The sequence below is a fragment of the Eumetopias jubatus genome, unplaced genomic scaffold (assembly GCF_037043125.1).
Source record: "Eumetopias jubatus isolate StellerSeaLion01/CBP00866 unplaced genomic scaffold, mEumJub1_p1.0 scaffold_13, whole genome shotgun sequence".
NCBI lineage: Eukaryota > Metazoa > Chordata > Mammalia > Carnivora > Otariidae > Eumetopias > Eumetopias jubatus.
The window spans coordinates 112,199,295-112,223,418 of NW_028274819.1; the positions used below are offsets into that span (position 1 = coordinate 112,199,295).

General features: G+C 46.4%; 1 long non-coding RNA gene across 2 annotated transcripts in view; it reads right to left on the reverse strand.

Annotated features, from left to right (window-relative positions):
• Positions 1-1,805: 1,805 nt before the first annotated feature.
• LOC114211216 (uncharacterized) overlaps positions 1,806-24,124 on the reverse strand; it is a 30,513-nt gene continuing 8,194 nt past the window's right edge. For both annotated transcript variants that reach the window (XR_003609718.2, XR_003609716.2), the window contains 4 exons: positions 20,718-21,842; positions 18,257-18,504; positions 16,573-16,790; positions 1,806-2,468 (listed from right to left, as the gene is read on the reverse strand). This is a non-coding gene — a long non-coding RNA (uncharacterized LOC114211216). The remainder of the gene's footprint in view (positions 2,469-16,572; positions 16,791-18,256; positions 18,505-20,717; positions 21,843-24,124) is intronic.

The window sequence follows — 24,124 nt, forward strand, 5'->3', positions numbered from 1 at the left end:
CAATTCCATTAGGTATTTTCCCCAAATTCTATGTTTCTAGCGCATAGAAAGCAGATGTGTGGTTCATCAATACAGAATACGGCCGATCTGTGGTCCAGCTCGTCAGGCTCCTACTCATCCGTTGGGACCCAACTCCGGAGTCTAGGGGTCTCAGTGAAGCTTGCGTTGGCTTCGACTGCCCTCTGCTGGCGTCCCACGGTAGTAACCGTGCGGGTGCAGGCTCGTTGCGCCTTCTACGGGCGAGCTCCCCGTAACGCGGGGACCGCCCCGATGTTGCCGACCCTGCAGGTGCACCACCTCATTTGTGCATCCCGACCGCAGACCCGAGACCTTACCGAGAAGACGTAATTCCACTCTGAAGAGGCTTTTGATGCCTGCTAATCTAGCAGGAATGGGAAGCAGATTGTACAAACATGCACAATTACAAAACCAAATGATCCATCACTTGGGATTTGTAAAGAGAACGGTTGTCACTCCCGCCCTCCTCTGCAACAAGATGATAATAAATACATGCCCAGCCCGGAAGTGCTGGGCGAGTCCGCGGCAGGATGTGCAAGTGATACTAACTAGGAAACGACGTGGTGTGCGGGGACTTCAGACCTGAAAATGATTTTGGAGGCCACTTCTACCTCTGCGGCCTCCATACTGCAAACAACAGGTCCTATTTTCCGCCGGGGAATACTAATGCGTCCCGTTACTGTGTTCCTGCCAAGTCCCCGTGCGGCATGATTGGCGGACCCCATTTCCTCCCCTCGCCTGTGGTTTGGCGGGCACCAGTTCACAACCCTAGCAAAGAGCAGGCTGCCTTCCCCAAAGCGCTGCTGCGTGTGGAGCCCCTGAGTAGGGGAAGGGCCCCCAGTCAAAGAGGAAGAGTTTAGGTGCCTTCGGAGAAGCAACACAAAGTGCCTGGAGCTGACAGGGCTCACTTAGGGCTGCACCTGATCGGCGCCGCTGCGGGTGGACGGCTGTCCCGGGAGGCCCCGAGAGGCCCGGCCGGCCGATGAGAAAGGCCGGGAAGGCGCGAGAGCCAAAGGGAACGGCGGAGGTGGCCCCCTCAGGCTGTCGCACAACCGGAGCAGCAGTCCGGCTAGGTCTCCTCGCAAGGCTTCTGGGATCGGGGTCAAACGCACTGCGGAGACTTCCCAGAAGCAGGCCGCCAGCCTCCTGTAGAGACAACTGGGAATGCAGCGTGGTTTCCTGGGAAAATCCTGCTCGTGTGGCCCCAGAACACGCGGAAATTCTGGAACCCTTTGTGCACCCCACAGGGTTTAGGGAGATGCGACCCGGTGCTTCTGTGTTGCTCTGCTCGCACTACCGAGCAAGGCCGGAACCCTCCGGGCGCTGCTCCCGCCGGCCTCTGTGCACTCCCTAGGGGCCCCGTTTAATGGTGCCACAGCTTTAAAGGTTATCCATACACTAATGACGCCTAGTTGCGTTTTTCCGCATTCCAGGCTAAATGATTATTGGGGTTTAGTTCCTATCCATCTCATACAGATAGTAAGAACGGAACTATATATCGCTACAAGGAAAAACAGAAAATAGAACTAGCCATTGAAGCGTACTGCTCGATGTCTGTTCTGTATCACTTTGAGTATGTGCTTCATCCTTCTACTTGCATTGCCCATTTAGTACTCATGACAACCTCATGAGACAGTTATATGCTTATCCCAATTTTTACAAATGAACTCCAGCATTAAGTACAAAAGGTGAAGTAATTTCCCCCCAGGTTACACAGCTAATAAGGGCCAGAAATGTGGATGTAGGTAGGTACCCAAGAAAGGTTAGTTCCTTGGCTAAAAAGATCCTTCTTATTTAAAGACTGTGTTTATTAATTGAGCAAATATTGACTGAACATTTACTATTTTCCAGATAACAGGTTAGGTTCTGAAGAATATATTAGTGAAAAAGAGGGAGAAGGTTTCTGCCCACATAGACATCACATTTCAAGAGCAGACAACAGAGAATAAGTAAACAAAGAGATTATGGATGGTGAACAGTATGTTAAGTAATTTAAGTCATTTGCTATGAAGTGTATCAGTCAGGACAAGCAGGAGTCTATGTAACAAACACACCCCATTTCCTGGTCACTGTGGGTGAGGAGAGGAGCTCTGCTCACAGGGTCATCCAGGAACCAGCTGAGAGAGACTCCAGCCTCCAGTCTCCTCAGCAAAAGAAGAATGAGGGAGGTTTCCCACTGGCAATTAAATACTTCCTCTCAGAAGTCCTACATCAACACATGCCACTTCTGTTCATCTTTCCAGCTAGCCACATGCTGAAGGGACTGCACTCTGACACAGGGAGCGGAGTCAGAGACTGGCTTGGCTCGAGGCGGAGGCAGACGTGCATCCTCTGTCCTGTAGCTAGAGAGTCTGGCACCCTGACCTCCCTGGGCAGCCCTCTGAGTTCACTGATGGTAGTCTTCATCCCCAGATGGGGTCCACTCATCAGGGTTTCATTTGGGAATCCTTCTAGAAACACAGAAAGAAACAATCATGCCTAAGAAGTCCACCTGGTCTGCATCCCTCTCCTTAACACAAGAGTTTCTGATGACACCCTACAAACTGTCCAATTACATATCTCTAAATGTTAGCCACACTGGTCATTTTTCTCCCCCGAAACCTACCCATGAGAATCTGGAAGAAGCAATTTATCACTCTGTCAACTGCTCCTACTGAAACAGAGCACAGAAAATGTCTGTGGTCACGGTGACTAGCGTTTCCTAAAGCGACAATGTCGATAAAGTTTTGCTTCATCGTGTGTAATCTTAGACTCATTACCCCGTTCCGTAGAATATTTTATAATCACCATTCAGCTTTCACAGGCCGGCTGTAATCCTACAGCTTTCTTTGGATTTAGTAAGAGGGAAATGATCATCTCATTTCTGGTGAGGCATAATTGGTCTATATCAGTAATTTCACTAAGTGGTTTCCCTACCTGGTGGATTATTGTAATTTCTTGGAAAACTGTGATAAAATTTGTGAAGCCATTCATCTTCTCTTGGCACCTTTACGCTCTTTGAGTCTCTAATGGTTTTCCATTATTTCTTCCCTTGTGATATACTTCTCTAATTTTTCTTTATTGCTTTGTGATTACTGGTGCATTGCTGTTTTTGTAAAGAAAATTTGAAACCTGCTACACCCTACAGGGTTTGTTCTGCTTTATATTCATTTTTTGAAATGTTACTAAAGCAGAATTAATTTAAAATTGGGCAATTTGAAGCATTCCAAGACCCACCTTCTAAAACTGGAAACGAATCAAGTATTTCATCTAAACAGAAAGAAAAAAAAACAGTAATTTCCATATTCCATTAATGCAATGCCCGTGGATTAATTTTGTCCTCAAAGGAACTATTTTGGCTTTCAGCATTTACAGTCTGACTCACATTAGCTGATGGTCCTGACTCGATGATACAGTTCAGGCTGAATTAAATATATGTTGCACCAAACGTGTTGTTTTCCCACCTAATAGTTATTCTCCCCCTGTCTAAAGAACAGAATGCAGTTACACTCTGGTTGGCGATGTGCTTGTCTAGGAACTACACTTCCCAGCCCCCTGGGTGGCCGGAATAGCCGTGCCATGTGGTTTCAGCCAACGAGAAGCAACTGATAGTCCCTGAACAGGGCTCCTGGGAGAACTACTTCAAGAGGAGGCTGACTCAGAAGGCTTACACATTTGCCCTTGATCTCTCCCCTCCTTCCTTTATGGACTGCAAACATAATTATAAAGCAACTGCATCAGGAAATCATGAAATCCTATCAGACACCAAGGCTTTTCCAAAAGCAAAGACAGAATGGTTCCTGCTGACATCATGGAGTGGCCATACAATGCTGAACTCCTCTCTTCCAGAGTTACCATTATATGAGACAAATAAAAGAACTAATTTTTTTTAGCTACTTGTCCTCAATTTATGTCACTCAGAATCTAAAGATCTATTTGAGAAGAACTGCCATCTTAACAGTACTGAGTTTTCTAATCCATAAATCCATTGTAGTTAAAGAATTCACTCTGTATGTTTGCAATCCTTTTAAATATGTTGGGATTTCTTTTATGGCCTAGCATGCAGTCTGTCTGGAAAACGTGTATTTCAAATGTATGTGCGTGCTGCTCACATTGATAAGAATGTTCTGTGCTTGTCACTTGAGCCATGTTGGCTGAAAACGTTCAGGTTTTCTAGGTCTCTGTGTTTATCCTATTTGGATTTCACTGAGCTTTATGGATGTGTAGATCAATGTTTTTCATTAGATTTCAGAAGTTTTCAGCTATCCTTTCATTTAACTGTTTTCACTGAACTAAATTGTTTTCTCTCCTTCTAAGACTCTTACTATGTGTGTGTTGGTGTGCTTAATGGTGCCCATGTTTCTGTTCATTTTTCTCTAATCATTTTTCTCTGTATTTTTCAGTTATGTGATCTCTACTGATCTATCTTCAAGTTCATGGGTTTGTTCTTCTGTCTGTTCAGATCTTCTATAAAGCCCATCTAGTGAATTTTTGCATTTAGGTTATTTCTCTTTTCAACTCCAGAATTTCTATTTAAACCTCTTTACAATAACATCTGCCTGTACTGATATCCCCTATTTGAGGGTTCCTTGTAATAATATTTTTGTATAATTCTTAAGAATGTCCTTTAGTTCTTTGAATATATTTATTCTATCTGCTTCGAAGTTTTTACTAAGCTTAACAGCAGGGGAATTCAGAAGCTGTTTTTGTTTTCTGCTTTTTCCATGGAGCACTCTTGTTTCTTTGCTTGTCTCATAATCTGTTGTTTAAAAGTGGACCCTGAATAACATTGCAGCAACTCTGGATTCTTCCCACCCATGAGATACCTGGTTGTTGGCGGTGTTTCCTGTTTGGTGACTTGCCTAGACTGTCTCTAGATTGTGTCCCCCCAGTGTGTGGCCACTGAAGTTCCTGTTCAGTTTTTCTTTTTTTAATTCCTGTTTTTTATTTTTAAGTCTGACATCGAAGTGGCCACCCCTGGGTCAACCCAACCTAGTGGTCAACAGTGATGGGGCCATAGTTTGTGTTAAGCAGCTTCAGCCAGGAAATATTCCAGCCCCCACTGGTCAGTCTGTGTTTGGGTGGAAGAATACATTCAACATTCAAGCAGTTTTCCAGTCTACTCTGGCTTTTATTTTCCTGCACTTGAGGCATCACATGAAACCAGGGATGCGTGCAGCTTGGTGCATGTTCTCTGCTTTCCAGACCCTCAGCGGTATGTAGAAGCTTCTCAAAGCCACTCTTCCTACTTAATTATGGACAGGACTTCTGTCTGCTGCTTGCCCCCCAAAATTATCACAATCTCAGGCTAGCTGCAATATTAGATGGCCCTGAATCCCACCTAACATTGGTATTATTCTGAGCAGTGCCCGTGGACATGGGTTTTCTCCAAGTGAGGCAGTAAAGTCCTCAGGACCTGCTCTTCCCGGGTGGACTGACCACACTGTGCAGCTGGGGCAGGAGGAGGGGGAGGGTGCAATGCCCACTATTCGTACCAAGATTAAGTACTTTTTCTTGAAGAAAGCCTTCCCAAGTTGTTGTAGAGTTTGATCAACATTTGAGAGTTCTGAAATGGTAGTTTGAGCCAATTCTGCCTTTACCATCATCGCTTTGTAGCGAGAATTTACAGAGCCGCCAATCCCGAGGCTGTCTTTTAATCCCCCCCATTTTTAAAAGCTATTTGTCTATTGGCACTGCTTTTAAGGAGAGTTCATTGGCATTATTTTTGAATTTCCAGCCAAGTCTGTTCTTTGATCCTTTCTTTGTGTGAGTTGTTTCATATGCAGTCTGTGGGTGTGAGAAATTTCCAAGATTTCTCTAGTGTTTTACTTTTTACCAAGTCCTATGCTAATATTATGATGAAATCTCCTGTTGAAACTCTCTGGGTAGAATTTTTAACTTCTGTTTCCTGTACGTTGTTTCACTGGAGTTTCTGTCTTGTAGTTAAATCCATTTGCTGCCTCTATTCGTGCTGAATGCAGCTGTTTCATCCAGTGGCAACAATACCAGCCCCTCACTCCAGCCTCAAGGAAAGGACTCTGCTCTTCCTCCAGGGATCTTTATGCATCTCTATGCCCCGCCCCTGCCCCCACCTATAAGTACAATTAATAGCTAGACTTTTTTTTTTTTATCAAATTGTGTAATTAAAGGGAAGCACAGGTGTTCACTAATTCCCAGAAAAAGTGAAATGTTCATCTTTGGAAGCAGAAATAATTGTAACATTTTTAAAGACTTTATAGCTTCAAAAAATGTAGCTCATTGGGATATCACATCCTAAAGTTTGTGATCCATTTGTTAATGGAATGTTTGGGGCATTTCAGTAAAAAACATCCTGTGGAATACATTTTAGGAAAAGCTGATATACTCAGTATATAGACCTTACATTCCTGATATAAAGAAAATTAGCTAGCTTTAAATTAGTACCATTATTCCCACCAATCCTGATTAAATCAAAAGCAACAAATTGTTCACCTGTCTTCCCCCCCAAAAACCTGACTGTGATTTGAGAAAATAATGTCTATACAATAGCAATGAAATTGATTTGCAATTATAAATTCAAAGTAAACTTTAAGCTAAAGGAATGAGGCAGTCTGCACTCTGGAAGACAGTGTGAAGGTTCCTCAGAAAGTTAAAAATAGAGCTACCCTACTTTCCAGCAATCATGCTACTAGGTATTTACTCTAAAAATACAATAAGAGTTACTCAAAGGGGTACACATATCCCGATGTTTATAACAGCAATATTTACAACAACCACATGATGGAAGTAGCCCAGCTGCCCACTGATCGTTGAAAGGAAAAAGAAGGGTTTGGGGCACCTGGGTGGCTCAGTTGGTTAAGCGTCTGCCTTCAGCTCAGGTCATGATCCCAGGGTCCTGGGATGGAGCCCCGCATCAGGCTCCCTGCTCAGTGGGGAGTCTGCTTCTCCCTCTCTTTCCCCTCCGCTCACGCTCTGTCTCTCAAATGAATAAGTAAAATCTTAAAAAAAAAAAAAGTGGTGTGTGTGTGTGTGTGTGTGTGTGTGTGTGTGTGTCTGTGTAAAATGGAATATTACTCAGCCATAAAAAAGAATGAGTTCGTGCCATTTATGACAACATGGACAGACTGAGAAGCTATTATGCTAAGTGAAGAAAAATCTGCAAAAGACAAATACTATATGGTTTCACTCATATGTGGAATTTAAGAAACAAAACAAATGAACATGGGTAGGGGGAATATGAGACAAACCAAGAACCAGACTCTGAACTACGAGAACACACTGCTGGTGACCAGAGGGGAGGTGGGCGGGGCGGGGGGGGGCAGGTGCTGGGGATGAAGGAGCGCACCTGTCGTGATGAGCACCGGGTGATGGATGGAAGTGTTGAATCACTACATTGTACAGCTGAAACTAATATTACACTGTAGGTTAACTGGAATTTAAATAAAAGTTAATTATTCAGAGAGAAAAACAAAAAAGGAATGAGGCAGTCTTACATCTGAACTTCTCAGTCAAAGAAAGAAAGTAATTTATAGATTTCCATGGCAAAGGTGCCTTCTGATGCTGCCTAGTAACATTGACTAAGAACTAGGAAGCTCCACAGTCTATAATTTAAATTATTCCTTCAAACTTGTTTCAAGATTCCAGAATTCCAGGGGGAAATAAAACCCAATTTCAAAAATAAACTTTGCAGTTCAAAATAAAAGCAGGCAAGCTTTTCTCCTGTATAGAGTGGGCTATTTCTAAGCTGCAACAAAATTAATCAGTTTGGCAAAGGGCAACATTAACAGTCAATGCAGGCCACGTGTGGAGCAAATATCTACGGATGCCTCTTCTATGTGAGACCCTGATCTCAGGCAACGAATTCTCTTACTGGAAGGTTGCAAGAAAATAGTGAAAATGGTAAATGCCTTTTGAATGAGCTGGAGCCGTTCATGGGAGGGAGTAAGGACGCTGAAATGAGTAGAGAAAGCCTTTGGATTGGACCCTGAATCATGGCATCAACGAATCAGAGAATCCTAGGCTTGGCAATCCAGAGGTAGCAAATTCAGGTTCCAGGCAGGAAGCATAAATAATAGACGTGAGCTAAAGCCAAAATTGTTGAGAATAGTGGGATTGTGGTGATTTACAAATTTCTTGCCCTGTCTAAAGAAAGTAATATGTTCTTAGCAACACCAGTTGTCTCCAAAGGGAATGCCCAGTGTTACCATGTTCTTTCGATTTTTTCCTCAAGAAAACCTGATATTTTAAATGTTTATGTGAATCTAGACAGCAATCTTGAATCCTAAGCATGGGTGACAAAACTCGTCTGTTTTATGGCATCACATAAGGCCAGCGTGGGAACCAGCGCCTGGTGCACAGTCTCCACTTAAAGATCATCTGGTTCAACACTTACTCCCTTCTGAATCCTTGGATCTTTCTTACGACTTTTCCATCAAGTGGTCATCCACCCTCTGGCTGAACTCCTCCTGCAGCGGGAATCTTAATGCCTGGCAAGGCAAGCTGACGGCCAGAACTTTCTCCCTTACGCTTGTCCCCCAAATTCTCCTAGTTATTCCTATTACTACAGGGTTCTTCTACACTGTGTGCTTCAAGTGTGCAAAAGCAGCCTTTCCGTTCCTTGCAAATTGCACCGAATGCCTTCAACGCTTCTCAGTTGCCATGGTTTCGAGTCGGTCACTGCCGTGGTCACCGTCATCTGGGTGGATTCAGAGAGGTCTTTTCGTCAGTGCATCACACCCAGAACTAAGTGAAGTGGTCCAGGTGAAGGAGGACTAGCCTCACCCTCACCCTTGTTCTAGCATTACAGGTACTATCCGTCAGCTAGCAGTCCGTGAAATTAAAATCTCCCTAAATATTCTAGCAGGAAGAGATCTGCATAAGACGGAATCATTAGATTGCTGGGAGAGGGAGATGGGGCTGCCACTGGACTTCAAGCACGAGGCACCACCCAACTGTCCCCAAGAAGTGTCCCATCGTACCTTTTGCCACCGCAAAGCGTGAGGGTGCCACGCTCCCCACATCCTCAACGCTGGGTCCTGTACATTTCTCCGTGGGAAGATACATGGGTACCACTGTTGTCCTACTGATATTTTCATGGGAATTAGTGTCGAATTGGTGATTTCCTTGCCATTACGAAAATAAAACAAACTCCTATCCTTTTTCAACCACAGGGCACTACCTCCTCTGAGGTTTTGCCCCACCCAAAAGGTCTCCCGTGCCCCAAACTGGCTTATCCAGAGACATAAGGCTTTGTCCACTTGCCTTAATACAGGACAATTCTGTGGTCACCCCAGCGGTGGTGCTCCACACAGGACTGACGAAGGCCTCAGCAGTGACAGCGTGGGAGGTTAGCTTTTCCCTCAACCCGATCCTTTTTTATTCCCTCAGAGATGTATCTCTGGAGAGCACTCTCTAATAAAACCTGTGCACAAAATATCCCATCTTGGAGTTTGTGCACGAGAACCCAATCTCAGACGGTTCACCCTTGTGGATCTTGGGCCCGTGATCCATGGGGATGAGGGTACTAGAACGCGCCTTGTAAAATTCCTATGAGTGGAAATTTGCCATTCCACCAAACTCTTCGTAGATTTAATAAATTGGCAGGGAATTAAAGCTGTCTCCCCAGGTAGGAGCTGCAAATGCTAGTTATTTTTATAACCATCTCTGCTGCAAGGGTAGAGCCAAATGATGCCACCCCTCCAACGTCTTCTATTCCCCCCAAGGACGGGTGGTGGAGCGGTAGCAGCTGAAATTTCACAGAGCGGAAATGCCAGTAACCGTAATGGTGCAAACACCATCAGCTGTAAAGTGTCCTCCGCACAGAGGTGGACGGTGGTGCGCCAACATCTCGTTTTTGGCAGCAGCGGCTGCGATTTTTCTCGGACCGGGTTCCGCGGTGTGGGTATCAGTCTCATTAGCTCAGTCTCGAGCCTGGTTCTGCAGCTTTCCAAACGTCTCTGTGGCACATCCGAAAAGGCAGACCTCTTCTTAACAGCATCCTTTTCTGCGGAGTGTCCCTCAGAGCCCCTCAGTGGCCAGCAGCTCAGCACCTGAGGATTAAATGCGTGAGGGACTTAAGGCCCGTGACCACACGTGTGAAAGGCGCGTGTGGTAGGCGCTCCACACACGGCAGGTGGTAGGACTTGGTCACTGCCGATGGCTCTGTGCTCTTTGAACCATGGCTCTGGTCATTGTGAGGAGTGAGTGAGCTCGCAGAAAGGATCCAGAACAGTGGCTTGCACATAATTAATCCCTCAGTCCATATTAACATTATTGCCCCCAGAATTTAGGATAATGCCTAAATGCCACACTGCTAACTTGGGGGGGGTGGGACTTTGGGGCTTGGTTTCAAGAAGGTGTCACAGTGGGGTGGAACCCAGCTCCCCTTAGGAAGACCTGATTCCCAAATGCAGTGTTTTCTGACTAACTGGTGCGGTACCCGGTCCTGCCGAACGTCTCCACCCTGTGTATTTGAAGCTGAGAGCTTTATAGAAAAGAAAACCAGTCCCTGTGGGTTCTCAAGCTGTGGCCACGACATCATGAGGTGCCGTGGGACAGAAGCAGATGGGTTCACGGTGCATTCACATCTGCATTTGTCGGGAAACTTCATGTGCCCTCTATGTGCTCAGTGTTTCCATTAAGAGCTGGGAATGTTTAACATTCTTTAGTTGCCACAAGAAGACTTATCTAATATTTGTTGCAGGAAAGTTGATCAAAGATTTGAAAGTTGTTTCTTTGACGGCTGATATCCTGATTTTTTCTAAAGCAAAACCTGTTTTCTAGAACATATATTTATTTTTGCTTCATTGAGACCTGAGTAGACACAAACTTTCCCAAGGTCAGGGCAACAATCTCTGACACGGGTCTTGATCAGAAGACAGGATTCATCACTCTTCATTTTCAATGATGTGAACAGGAAAAAAAAACTTCAATTAAGATGTAAAAAGAGCCTCTCCAAATGTAATCTGTTTGTCTCCAGCAGTCAAGCAGAGGATATGCAGAAAGAAGTGATTCTGAGTGTGTGTGCTCTGCTTACAAGTGGAGATGTTAATAATCAAATATGTTTTCAGGAATAATATACTCAAGTACAAAGTAAATGTTTCTATTATACTTTTCAGTATAAGGTGCTGCCTATGCTTTCTATAGGTCTGATTTTTTTCTCCAAACAAATTAACTTTCGAAATCATGAAGTCATGGGACTTTTAATCTCATGCCCATCACTAAGAAACCCGTGATGGTCGCTCAGCTAAGGCACATTAACCCTCACTGTCAGTACGAAACCTGGAATTTGGTCTCTACCTGTACTACTCCCAAGTGTATCTCTCTTTAAAAATGCACTCAAAAACAAAGTGAAGAGGACAATTTTAGTTGCTTCCACAAACCCCGGTGCAGGGATCCCTGGGGACACTGCTGGCTGGCTGAATCCGTCGGCACTAGGTCTCCCCATCCGCGGACGCCCTGTCCCAGGACAACTGTAGGTTCCGCACTTGAAGCTAAAAGCAAGTAAATGTACACGCAGAGGATTTTTCTCCACCTCCCTCCGTGCCCTCCTGGCGGGCTTGGCTTTAGACCGCCCTTCTTTTTTCTGCCATCCAGGTATTCACTGGGCATCGTGTCTTTTCCAGGCACAAGCCTGCCACGAATGCCGCCTCATCAGTAATCTCCTCTACCTGCAGCCTCTCCCTCCACATGCTTCTTTACCCTCAGGCCTTCAACTTCTCTTCTCCACCCCCACCCTGCCCGTCCAACCCCGCAAAACAATTCGAGTCCATATTATCTACAGCTAACAGCCATCGCTCTTTTTCTGTGACGTCAGGCTCAGCCACATTTTCTGCACAGGCTTCCCACTTCCCGATTCTGTCCAGAAGGCAATAAAAACAAAACCCACCACCACCACCTAATCTCCCTTGTCAGATTCAAAAAGATGATGGTTTTGAAAGTGCTTCCATTAAGAGAAGTGCTTTAGAGGACATCATGTAAGAAACACCGTTCTTGACACTGTTTTCCCCCTGATGGCAAGTAGGAGCATGTTTTTGAGGGGAGTGTCAGAAGGGACTCATCCCTCCACCCGTCCCTCCATCCAAACTCTAGTTTGGAGGTGGCAGGCTGGAGAAAACACCTTATCACTTTTGAACCTCTGGCTATTTCCAGAGAATCCTGCACAGACACAGGCCTGGACGCCCCACTGCTCCCTTCACCTTCGGCATGCGGCGCCGGACTCTTCCCTCCAGATTGTCTGTGGGAAGTGCTTCTCCTTGGCCAACTCGCCCACCCTCCCCCTGCACCTGCCCCCACTGATGCATAGAATGCACAGGGGTGAGCAAATCAGTGCTATTCTTTTTAGAAAATCTGATGTGGGGAGTCACCTTGATGTGAGTCTAACACAGCAATACGTGAAGTTTAGAAACGAACCGACTTGGGTGAACCCCACTGTCTCCATCACGAGAAAAGCCGGGTGAGCTCAGCAGGCATCCCAGGGCCTGGTGGTGGCTTCCCCCGGGGAGAAGCAGACTGTAGGGCCAGGAAGTCCCCAGAGAGGGAAAGAGCCCTTGCTCCTTCTATCCTAAGTTACTGTGAATGGGACACGGTTGATACCTTAATAACGAACCTGCTTCCTTTCTAATCCATGACATTCTAGGCCCGACGGACGAGCTCACATAGGAGGGGCGGGAGGCTTCCCCGCTCCTGACACCTCCCCTCTCAGGTCCTCGGCTAAGGAGAAGGCTCGATTTGTCACCAGTGACCTGGGGGGAGAGGGCAGGTCCGCTGTCCCTGATGATACGGACTGGTGGCAGCAACTGTCCTACTAACCCTGATCGCCAAGTCTCCGGTCCTAAAATGGGCCCTACTTGCAACACCCAACCACCCGCCCACCCCTACCGTCCCTCCGCCAACTAGTCTGTGTTCCTCCTGGGTTCTCCTAGAGCAAAACAAACCTAAGAATGCCCTACCCTGCATGCATTGTCTTGAACTTTGCAGTCAGAGCCTTCCTCTTATGTTGGGGAATCAAGGAGGCAAAGGGGAGGAGGGGCTGGTTTGTGCATATCCCCTGAATAACTCAAAGAACCGGCTAGGTTTTCGTTTAAATAAAGATGCAGAATAGAAGATTCACGCCAGAGGGATATTGAAGAATGGAGGCTTAATCCTCCCCAGTTTGGCCTTAGTTGTAGCAAAGTCCTATTTGGAGAAACAAGTGTTCCTTAATCTAGCTTCTCAGATTCCCCGAACCATCGGCCTCATGGCTCAGTGGCTGGTGCCGAATGGAGACAAGTCCTATTGAAAGCAGAGGTAGGAAAGATGCAAACTGCTTTTAGAAAAAAATACCACCTAGCTGAGAGAGGCATATCTTTATCTACAGTAAGGCTTCTGCCTCCAGAGCCCGGGAATATAGCCAGACCCTCTGCTGAGGCAGGAGCGTGCCTCTGCCCCCCACCCCAACCAGCTTAGAGAGGACTCCCTCTGTAGGGTCCGGCTCCTGGAAATCCAATTTTTGGTTTGTTTTTTAAGGAGCAACTCAGGGCTTGGACTCATGACCCTGAGATCAAGACCTGAGCTGGGATCAAGCCTCAGACGCTCAACCGCTTGACACCACCCCCCACCCCCGCCAGGTGCCGCTGGAAATCTGTTTTGACCCTGAAGTTCCTGATGTACAGTTTGCAAGTTGTTCTCTTTAGTTGGAAGTGAATGGGTTCCCAATGAATGCAGTCTTGTTCTTTTCATGGAAACAATGTTAAAGCTTCTCTCCCTGCCTCCTGGGAAAGGAGCAAAGAAACTCCTATGGCCGAAGACACCCAAGGGAAAGATGCCCCTGAGAGGTGTATGCTTCAAGGATATTCCAAAAACGGGGAGAGAGCCATAGCTCGGAGCAGTGCACCTGTGGGAAGCAGGCGTCCCCCTGCCCCGCCCCTGAGAGAGCACCCCTCCCTCCCACAGCCCTGCCACGCGGCACCCCACCTCCCCAGCCACCTGATTCCTCCACAGCCCGGGTGGGTTCAGTTTCTAACCCTGTTGCCCCCCCCTCATTCTCCTTCACCTACTTGACCACTATCTGAGCTGGCCGTCTGACAGTGAAAGTGTTCATTCATTTTTGCATTCAACTTCTTGTTTTCAGTAAGCTCCTCGCGCAGAAAGCTGGACTACAAGGTTTCCAAAAGCAGGACTCTGTTCCGTGTTGCCTTCTGCAGCTGCCTGGCCAGGGTCAAGGTGGTATGCTGATCAACTATCACCAGGACCAAGGAGGTGGGGGGGAAGCCCTCATTCAGGTGTGTGCTGACCCCTGGTTTAAGTACCCCCACCGTAGCTAGGCTGAACCTCCCAGCATGATGCCACTGACTTCAGAAATGGGGAAAATGGGGGCGCCTGGGTGGCTCAGTCGTTGGGCGTCTGCCTTCGGCTCAGGTCATGGTCCCGGGGTCCTGGGATCGAGCCCCACATCCGGCTCCCTGCTCCGCAGGAAGTCTGCTTCTCCCTCTCCCACTCCCCCTGCTTGTGTTCCTGCTCTCGCTGTGTCTCTCTCTGTCAAATAAATAAAATCTTAAAGAAACGGGGGAAATGTGCAAGTGCAAGCTGGCTAGAGCATGCCATGTGTCACGGATACCCCTCTTACGGTGGCCTTCTGAGCTTCAGTGGTTTTATGAAGCGAATGTCAAGGATTCAGATTCTAGATGTCTTCCCAAACTTGATTAAACAATCCCCCCCCCCCTTTGCTCATCCCCAACCCTTTTTCGTGTGGAGGACAGGGATGGAAATGGAAGGGAGGGGGATTCATCATCAAAAATTCAATAGCTTGATTTTGCTTTGTGTCCCTGAGGAATCTATTTTCTCCGTGGTAGAGCTGGGTATGTAGAGGGATGGGGTCATTTCGCAACTGCCCTCACTAATCCCATTTCTTTTCCCTCTCTTAAGCTTCCACGAGGCTGATGGTGCTATGTATAAATTATATATATATGTAAATATATATATATATAAATTATACTTATCTGAAAAGCTTAAGGTCAAATTGTTCATATTTTGGAAAGGTAATATGGTACCTATACTAAATATGGCATAAAATTTGCAGTGGGTCTTGTACCACCTTATAATCAAATACAGTAATATTTCACCAGTGAAGTATACAAATATTCACATTGAGTGGGATAAATAAAAACTATAAATAGGAAAACTACGCTTTAGGAAATACAGATGAGACACTATGGACCAGTGTTCTAGACTCTATAGGCTGGTCATCCGTCTCTTCCCCTGGGCACTGAATCCTCGGAGGACAGGCTGTGCTGCTTGTCATGTTTAAGATTCCCAAGAGAAGCATGTTGGATTCATCACACATACCCCCCCCAACACACACACACACACACACACACACACACACACACACACACACACACACACACACACTGGGGTTATTGACGCCGCCTGGAACCATGTTTGTTCCTGGAAAGGCTGCTAAACCAGAAAACAACATGTACCCCTTCCCTTGGATTTATTCGGGCCAATGATCTGAGCTCACAATTCTTTGCTTAATTTTAATACTATTTGGTAAAGGAACTGCAATGAAGGGAAATGAGATTGCCATAAAATAGGACACACTAAGACGGAAATCCAGACCACTAGAAAATACCATCCAAGATAGATCTACAGGACATCATAGTTCTGTTTCAGATTCCAGAGGCTACCTGAGCTTCATTTGGTAATTGTGGCTTAGACAGTGATTTCAAATCCATAACTTTGTTCCATTTAACATTTTGCATTTATAAATAGAAAAAAAATACCATTGCTGAGGCATTGGTTAATTCAAAGTATTTAGATGAAGAGCGAGATGATTTTATTACCCATCTCCAGCTCTTCTGTTCAGTGTAACCCGTGCTTTCTTATGTAATTGAAGATAATGAATTTTTTGCCATCTGAGAATGAATCATTGCAACACTCAAGGCCTGGAATTTGCAAGGTCATAAAATGCTTAAATAGCCTTATTTACTCATCAAAGAGGATTCCATTTCCATATAATTGATATTTGAATTGTTTAGTGATGACCATCAAACTTTTAATTAAATTCAATTGTCTGAATCATCTGAAGTACAAACAAGAGGTGAAAGAACAAGAATAAAGAATTTATAGATCCTGAATGTTTGCAAATTCCATTTACATCTGAGTAAATTTGAAGAATTAAGCAGGAGGGCAGTGGGGGGCACACTAGCGTAATTAAAACAGGCTCCATTTGAGCTGCTTCTGACATAGGGCAGACAAAAGTGCGGTTTCTTTCTGCCATCTTTAAGCAAATTGTCAAGGAAAATCTCAGCCCATGCCTGGCTTGCAAAATCAGGTAATTAATCAGTATCCTTGACACACTGTCAGTTTCAGATGCTAATAAATTGAGTTTGGGTGTGCAATAGGGCTTCGGACTCCATTACAATCCTATAAAGCTCAAGTGACTTTTTATGATTTAGGAATAACTTTCTCACTGACACCCAACAGCTGTCTGTGAGCAGCCTGATTCTTCTGTGCCAGCCGAATTCTCGTGTTTATAGTTTAGTTCAATTAAAAAAAAAAATCAATCCTGGAAAAGGTTTCTTTAAAATCATGAGCACCAAAGCTCATGCCTACCTGGGTCTAAAATGAGAAGAGGGCGTAGGTAAAACCGCTCACACCGAGTTTCTGAGGAGTCTCCACCACAACCGTTCCCCGAGGCTCTGGATGCTCTTCCACACGCAGCACGGAAGCTCCATCCCCAGGACCCCGGGTTTGAAGGATATAGTGGCAGTTCTTCCTTTCTCTGCTCCATTTCACTGTATAGATTTCTAGGGCGAGGGTTTCAGGCAATGCTTTGGGGTAGAGAGAACGTGAGGAGCACAAGAATCAGAGTTGGTGGTTATCGTGGAAGCTGGAACGGGAGGCTGTCGCTTCTGCTGTTGAAGTTACTCTAGAAGAAGGCGCCGTCTGTGTGCACAGACAGCTAGCTAGCCCATCCCCCCCAGCCCCATTCACCGCCCGGGGCCCAAACCCGTCTTGACTGGGGCCAGAAGCGAAGCAGGGCTGCCTCCTCTGCCCTCCCCACCCGGGCCACTGCGTGGGCGTCACTCCTGCCCTTGGTGGGACCTGACCTCACGAGCCCCGGCGGGCTCCTCGTGCCTGGGTTTCAGTCTCACAGTGACCAGGGGGGAACCCCTCCAGTTCCCTGTCCCGTTCCACGCTCTCTACAGTCACACGCACCCCACACACGCGTGTGTGCACACCGCACCCTCCCAGCAGGGCTCCAGGGCACAGACTTCTCCATTCATGCTTGCACTTAGTGTGACTTGACTTAGGAAGCTGGGCTAAGTTCGCTCACCCATATGATGGACCTTCTGCTGTGGAGCCTCTGCCAAGGTCGCAGAGGGCGATCCGCATAAGAGGCTGAGCACTGTGCGTCGTATCCGGTAAACCCATGATGATGGTAACTGTGGGTCCCAGTCTCTGTCATCATACTTGAGCCTCAGCCACGTCTGTCTCTGGCCCCCACACCCTGTGCCTTTGTTCCTATGACTGGGTTTCCCATTCCTCTTCTGGTACATGCATGGCCCCTCAAGCCTGCCACGAGGTCCTGAGCGCTGCCTTTCCCGGCGTGGCCTCTTCCTCTGTGCACATGCTTCTCGCATGAACTGCCTGACTCACCTCGAAAACGCCACCAGCCACGCTTCTTCCTGGCAGCCTGCAGACCAGCCACCTTGCCCACCACCTGCCACTTTGGTCTCACCGTGCCCGCCCTGTCTCTCTGGGACAAGCCACGAGCCACCAAATCCTACTCTCAGAGCTGTAGTCAGAACAGAAAACCATGCCATTTCTGAGCTGCACTTTTATTTTTGAATAAATAGGATCTACAGGAATTCTGATGAGCAGAGAAACCAACTCAGTTTTATCTGGAGAGTTTTAAGAGTGGGACGCTCAGGAATATTTTTTAGAGAGATTCCTTTCAAGCTAGCTATTGTTGCTAATTTTCTAAGAATTGTAATTCATTAAAAAAATTGAAAAACTGTATTAAACAGTTATCAATTATTAAGAGGTGCGTTGTGCCCCTTGGGTGACCATTATTTGTCACCATTAACCTATAGATGAAATCATTAGCTCACCTGGTCCTAACCTGTACAAATTAGAGGGTATGTGGTTTCTCAGCATGGTTTTCAGGCCACTGGCCTCAGAATCAGGAAGGTCTTTCTCAGATTTGTTAGATCTAGGCTTAGTGCCTACATAGAGCATTAAGAAAACAGTGAGTTTAGTGGCCAATAAATCTATAAAATCTTGAAGTCTTTACCTCACAGCAATCCACATCCATCGACGTAGTTGGTAAAAACGTCCTGATGCCCCATTTCCGGCGTGTGCGTTCGGGGAGGGCTCCTCACACCACCACCAACTGAATCTCTGACACCAGCAGGGTGTGTCCTAGAACCCCACTCCATCCTGACCCTGTAGCCAGACAGAGCATCGGGTTCCACAGTGCAGGGACTCCATCCCAAAGACTTTCTGATTCAGCGATGAGAATGAAAAAATATGAGCAAAGTGCTGAAAATAAAAACAACACAATCTTGGAAAAAAAAGAAAGCAAGCCAACCATGTGATAGCTAAAAATGCTTGCCAGCTAAGGGCCAAAGTTTGAATTTCAACAAAAGGCAGCTGGGTATTAATGTATAATGTGTGAAGGATGGGTTTCAAATGACCCAGGGGGCCGCACCATGACTACGCCATGAATCCAGCCCATGAGTCTCTAACGTGTTCATACCTGGGACTCGGGGAGGCAAGGGGAATGTTGAGCGGACTTTGGTTATTTTGACTTCAATAGGGTTAACTCCAGCCATGATTATTCTGAAGGATGAGCACATGCTTTAAAGACCAAAGCTGTACCTATTCAGAATATATTTCTAACAAAATGGTGTTATTTATTTAAATAGCAAAGAATAAATAGGAAGATTTAATCTACCCATTCACAGCAATGGACAGACCATCTAAGCAGAAAATAAGGAAACAAGGGCTCTGAATGACACACTGGACCAGACGGACTCCACAGATATATTCAGAACATTTCATCCTAAAATAGCAGAATACACATTCTTCTCAAGCGCACATGGGACATTCTCCAGAATAGATCACATACTGGGTCACAAATCAGCCCTCAACAAGTACGAAAAGACTGAGATCATACCATGCATATTGTCTGATCACAACCCTATGAAACCTGAAAAAATTGGAAAGACCACAAATACATGGAGGTTAAACAACACGAAAAAAAAAAAAAGACTTAACCGCGTACGGAACCCTAAAACATAAGCTGTAAAAAGCTTACTTGTTACTGGACGCCTTACTAACCCGCTGAGGGTCAAGTCACTGGGGGTGGGCACTGGGGCGTCTGCAGAGAGGGAAGCCCCGGTGAGGACACACTTCGAAAATGCACACTCTAAACGTGGCTTTGTTCTGCTTTGTCTTTAGTCACAATGTCTAAGTGACTTACAAACTTCAGGTAATGTTGATGGGGTAAGCATTTTGTTTGTTAAAAGAGGTTATGGGTGGGCGCCTGGGTGGCTCAGATGGTTAAGCGTCTGCCTTCGGCTCGGGTCATGATCCCGGGGTCCCGGGATCGAGTCCCGCATCAGGCTCCCTGCTCCTTGGGAGCCTGCTTCTCCCTCTGCTTCTCTCTCTCTCTCTCTCTCTCCCTCTGTCTCTCATGAATAGATAAATAAAATCTTAAAAAAAAAAAAAAGGAGGTTATGGGGGCGCCTGGGTGGCTCAGACCATTAAACGTCTGCCTTCGGCTCAGGTCGTGGTCCCAGGGTCCTGGGATCGAGCCCCGCGCTGGGCTCCCTGCTCCATGGGGAGCCTGCTTCTCCCTCCCCTACTGCTCCCCCCTCTACTGCTCCCCCCTCTACTGCTCCCCCTGCTTCCCCCTCCCCCTCCTTCGCCCTCCCCCTGCTTCCCCCTCCTTTCCCCTCCTTCCCCCCTTCCCCCTCCCCCTCCTTCCCCCTCCTTCCCCCTCCCCCTCCTTCCCCCTCCTTCCCCCTCCCCCTCCTTCCCCCTCCCCCTCCTTCCCCTGCTTCCCCTCCTTCCCCTCCTTCCCCCTCCTTCCCCCCGCTTCCCCCCCTTCCCCCCGCTTCCCCCTCCTCCCCCCTCCTCCCCCTCCCCCCTCCTCCCCCCTCCTCCCCCCTCCTCCCCCCTCCCTCTGCATCCCCCTGCTTCCCCCTGCTTCCACGCTTCCCCCTCCCCCCGCTTCCCCCCACTTCCCCCTCCCCCTCCTCCCCTCCTTCCCCCTCCCCCCTCCCCCCTCCTTCTTCCCCCTCCCCCCTCCCCCCTTCCCCCTCCTTCCTCCTTCCCCCTCCCCCCTCTCCCCTCCCCCCTTCCCCCTCTCCCTTCCCCCTTCCCCCTCTCCCCCTTCCCCTTCCCCCTTCCCCTTTCCCCCTCCCCTCCCCCTCTCCTTCCCCCTCTCCCCCCTGCTTCCCCCTCTCCCCCTGCTTCCCCCTCTCCCCCCTGCTTCCCCCTCCCCCTCCCCCTGCTTCCCCCTCCCCCCTCCCCCTGCTCCTGTTCCCTCTTGCCTGAACTTTCTCTCTCAAATAAATTAAGAAATCTTTTTAAAAGAAGGTTAAATATTAAAAACTGCTGAGTAATACTGCTCTTTTCTCAACCAGTGACCCTTTGGGGGTGTCTTTGAGCTGCATAAATTTTGACATAGGCACATTTTATATAATATATAAAGGCAGGAGTAACATGCAATTTCTCCAATGACCTACTTTGAAGCTGGTTAAGACTGTCTGACCGCGCGGTGACCTTGTCCGGGCTCTGGCACGAGGTCGGGGTTTCAGCGAGCACAAGGGTGATGGAGAATCGCACTCTGTTAACGTTCTGGTGAAAATGCATTATGTTAGTGCATTCTGAACAAAGCCAAGCGAGGGGAGAGGGCTCCACTGTGTAAATGGTGAGACATTACCCCAGAGTCGTAAACACAGATGTGTCCGTCTTCCCCCGTTCCCGTCCATCTGGAGTTCTCTGTTCGGAGCTCCTTCTTCCCGCTTGGGCAGCCCTCGACGGCTAACTGCTGGATCCCCCGCTCCTTGCCCTCCCTCCGACCGCGGACGGCTCCCACTCTGCGCTGCCTCCTCTGTCCTGACAGAGTCCCCCAGGGACACACAAAAGGAGCCCATTTTCCCTTGTTTGGGCCCTGACACATTTTGGCAGAGAAGCTTCTGTAAAATGAGAGCGGCCGTTACTACTTAGGTGGAATGAGGGGTGACTGGAAGGTAGCATGAAGAACTTTCTGGAAGGATGGGAATGTTCTGGATCTTGACTGCGATGTGCTCCCGTGGATCTACGTGTCTGTCGCAGGACGTCAAATTTTCTGTTTGCCTCGGTAGATCATCAGCTCGTGAGAGCTGGGGCCGTGTCACCTTCTGGCCATTGTGTATTTAGACCCAACGTGGGGTCTGGACCGTAACGGGTCTGTGATAAGCACTGAGCAGAAGGCAGGGGGAGAAGAAGAAAAACAGGAGGGAAAAGATGGAAAAGCTGGATCTCTGCCTTTGCCTGCTTCAGGTGGAAAAGCATCCTGCTGTGTGTCACACCTGAGCCCAGCTGCCAGCTCCGTGATCCTGAGGCCTGAAGGTTGCGGACATGCGCTACCCATCAAAGCAGTAATTCAAATACTGTGTCACTGATGAAAGCTCAGATTGATAGCATGCGTTTACATCTGCTTGAAGTAACAGGTCACTCCAGTCGTGTTCCCTGGGTCTGAGCAGTCTCCTGGCGGGACCTCCATCTCTGCTCTCGGCCGACCATGGCAGGACTCGCCTGGCGCCACAGTTCAGAAAGAGATGCGTCGGGGTGCGGCGAGGGTGGGGTCCCATCGTGTGGAAGGAATCCTGCAAATGTAAATTCATTTTTAAAGGCGTAGGAAATAGACGTCTACCAAAATGATAATGGTATTTTTTTAATTTTACTTTTGTATTTAGGAATCACTGTGCTTCAGTAAACTTTGCATGTGTAACTGATCAGTTTAACACTTGTATGCAAATGTGAAACCATCACTGTAATCAAGATAGTGAGCGTATGTATTATACCCCAAAATTTCCTCTTAGTCCTTAAAATCTCAAATTGTCCCCTACCTCACCTGCCACCACGGAAAGGCAACCACAGTGATCTAGATTAGTTTGCACCTCCTATAATTTTATGTGAATAGAATCATACAGACAAAACATCTATTTTTTATCTGATTTCTCTTAATCGGTAATTATTTTGAGATGCATCAATATGGTGGTGTTTACCAATAGTTGACACCTATTTGTTGCTGAGAAGTTTCCACTGCGTGGATATAACATAACTCATTCATCCACTCAACTATTTGATGGTCACTTTGGTGATTTCAGGTTTGTGCTTATTACAAATAAAGCTTCCATCGGGATATGTATAGAAAGTCTATTTGTGGACAGGTGTTTCCATTTCTTGAGGGGTAAATACCTGGGAGCGGAATGGCTGTGTCATTTGGAAGGTTAACACTGAATTTTTAAGAAAAACTGTCCTCCAAAGTGGGTGTAGCGCTTTACATCTTCACTGGCAATTCTTTGTACTTGTCACCTTCGAAAACAATTGTTTGAGTCATCCTTTTAAATTGAGACATTCTCGAGGTGCGGTGGTAACGGGTGGTTTTAATAATAGTTCCCTTAATAACTAAGACAGCGAGGATCTTCCCACATGCTTATTTGCCGTATCTTACATAGTGAAATGTCCAAATTTCTTAGCTATTTTTATATTGGGTCACTTGTTTTCTTACTGAGATATAAGAGTTCTTTATGTATTTTTTAAAGTCCTTTGTCAGACTGATGTTTTCCAAGTGTCTTATCTTAGGTCAAGATGTGTCTTTCCATTTTCACAAGAATGTCTTATGAAGAGCGTAAGTCTTAAATTTTTTATGAAGTTACTTTTTCTTTTATAGTTCAAGCTTTTTGTATCCTTGTACAAAATCTTTGCCACACTCAGGAATACTGAGAATCTCCCTTATGTTTTCTTAAGTTTTAGGTCTTATGATCATTTAGGTCTATGATCATTTTCTTGTGAATTTCTGTGCCCGAAGGGAGCAAAGGATCAAGGCTCATTTGTTCTGTATATGGATGTCCACTTGCCCCACATCAATGAAAATATTTTTTCCTCATTGAATTGTTGTGACCACTTTGTCAAAAATCTATTGACTGCATAGTTACATGTCTATTTCTGAGTCTGTAGTCTGTTCTAATGATCTACATGCCTATTTTATGTCATTACAATATTTTGAACATTATAGCTTCATAATGTCTTAAAATCAAGTAACATAAGCATTCCAACACCGGTTTTGGAATGTGTATGGGTTTTGTGTGTGTGTGTGTGTTTTTTGTTGTTGTTGTCGACTCTTCTAAGTCCTCAGATTTTCTACACAAGTTTTAGGATAAGTTGTTAAAATTTCTGCCAAAAAAAGAAAAAACAAAAAATAGCCTGCTAGTATTTTGATTAGGATTGCCTTGTTTCGATGGATCGGTTTGGGGAGAAAGGACATTTTGACAATATTAAGTTTTCTAATTCATAAGCATGGTAGTTGCTCCACATATTTGGGTCTTCCTCAGTTTCTCTCAGGAATTTTCTGCAGTGCTCTCGAACATGTATCTTGCACACCTCTTGACACCTGAACTGTTGAATGAGGATCATAAAAGTCTGGATTAAGTAAGGGGGTGCCGAAATGGTGCAGCATAAGCACACAGTGGACCACCCGTGCACCTGTCAAAGGACCAAAGGCCATCTTGCAAAGAAGACAAAAAACATGGTCAAGACTGGATGTTTATTTTAAGGACTATTTAACCACACCATATGTTGGCAAGTCTAAGGTGATTGAAAAACCTGCTACTTAACCACGATGCTGTTCTTCCCCCAAATCAGGCGCAGTGATGCTCAAACTAACAGTGGGCTGGTAGGGTTTGCTTGCTTGGCTGTTACTGATTTTCAGTTCAGGAATTAATTTTAAAATATTTTGGAATATAAGTAAAAATAACTTCATTGGCTTCTCCACCCTCCCTAGAACCCTGTCGTCACTCTCACTTTGCAGTACCTTGTATTAAGTCTGTGATCCTTTATACAATTACTCTCTCCTTCAAAATAATACTTTCTGAATAGAATTGCT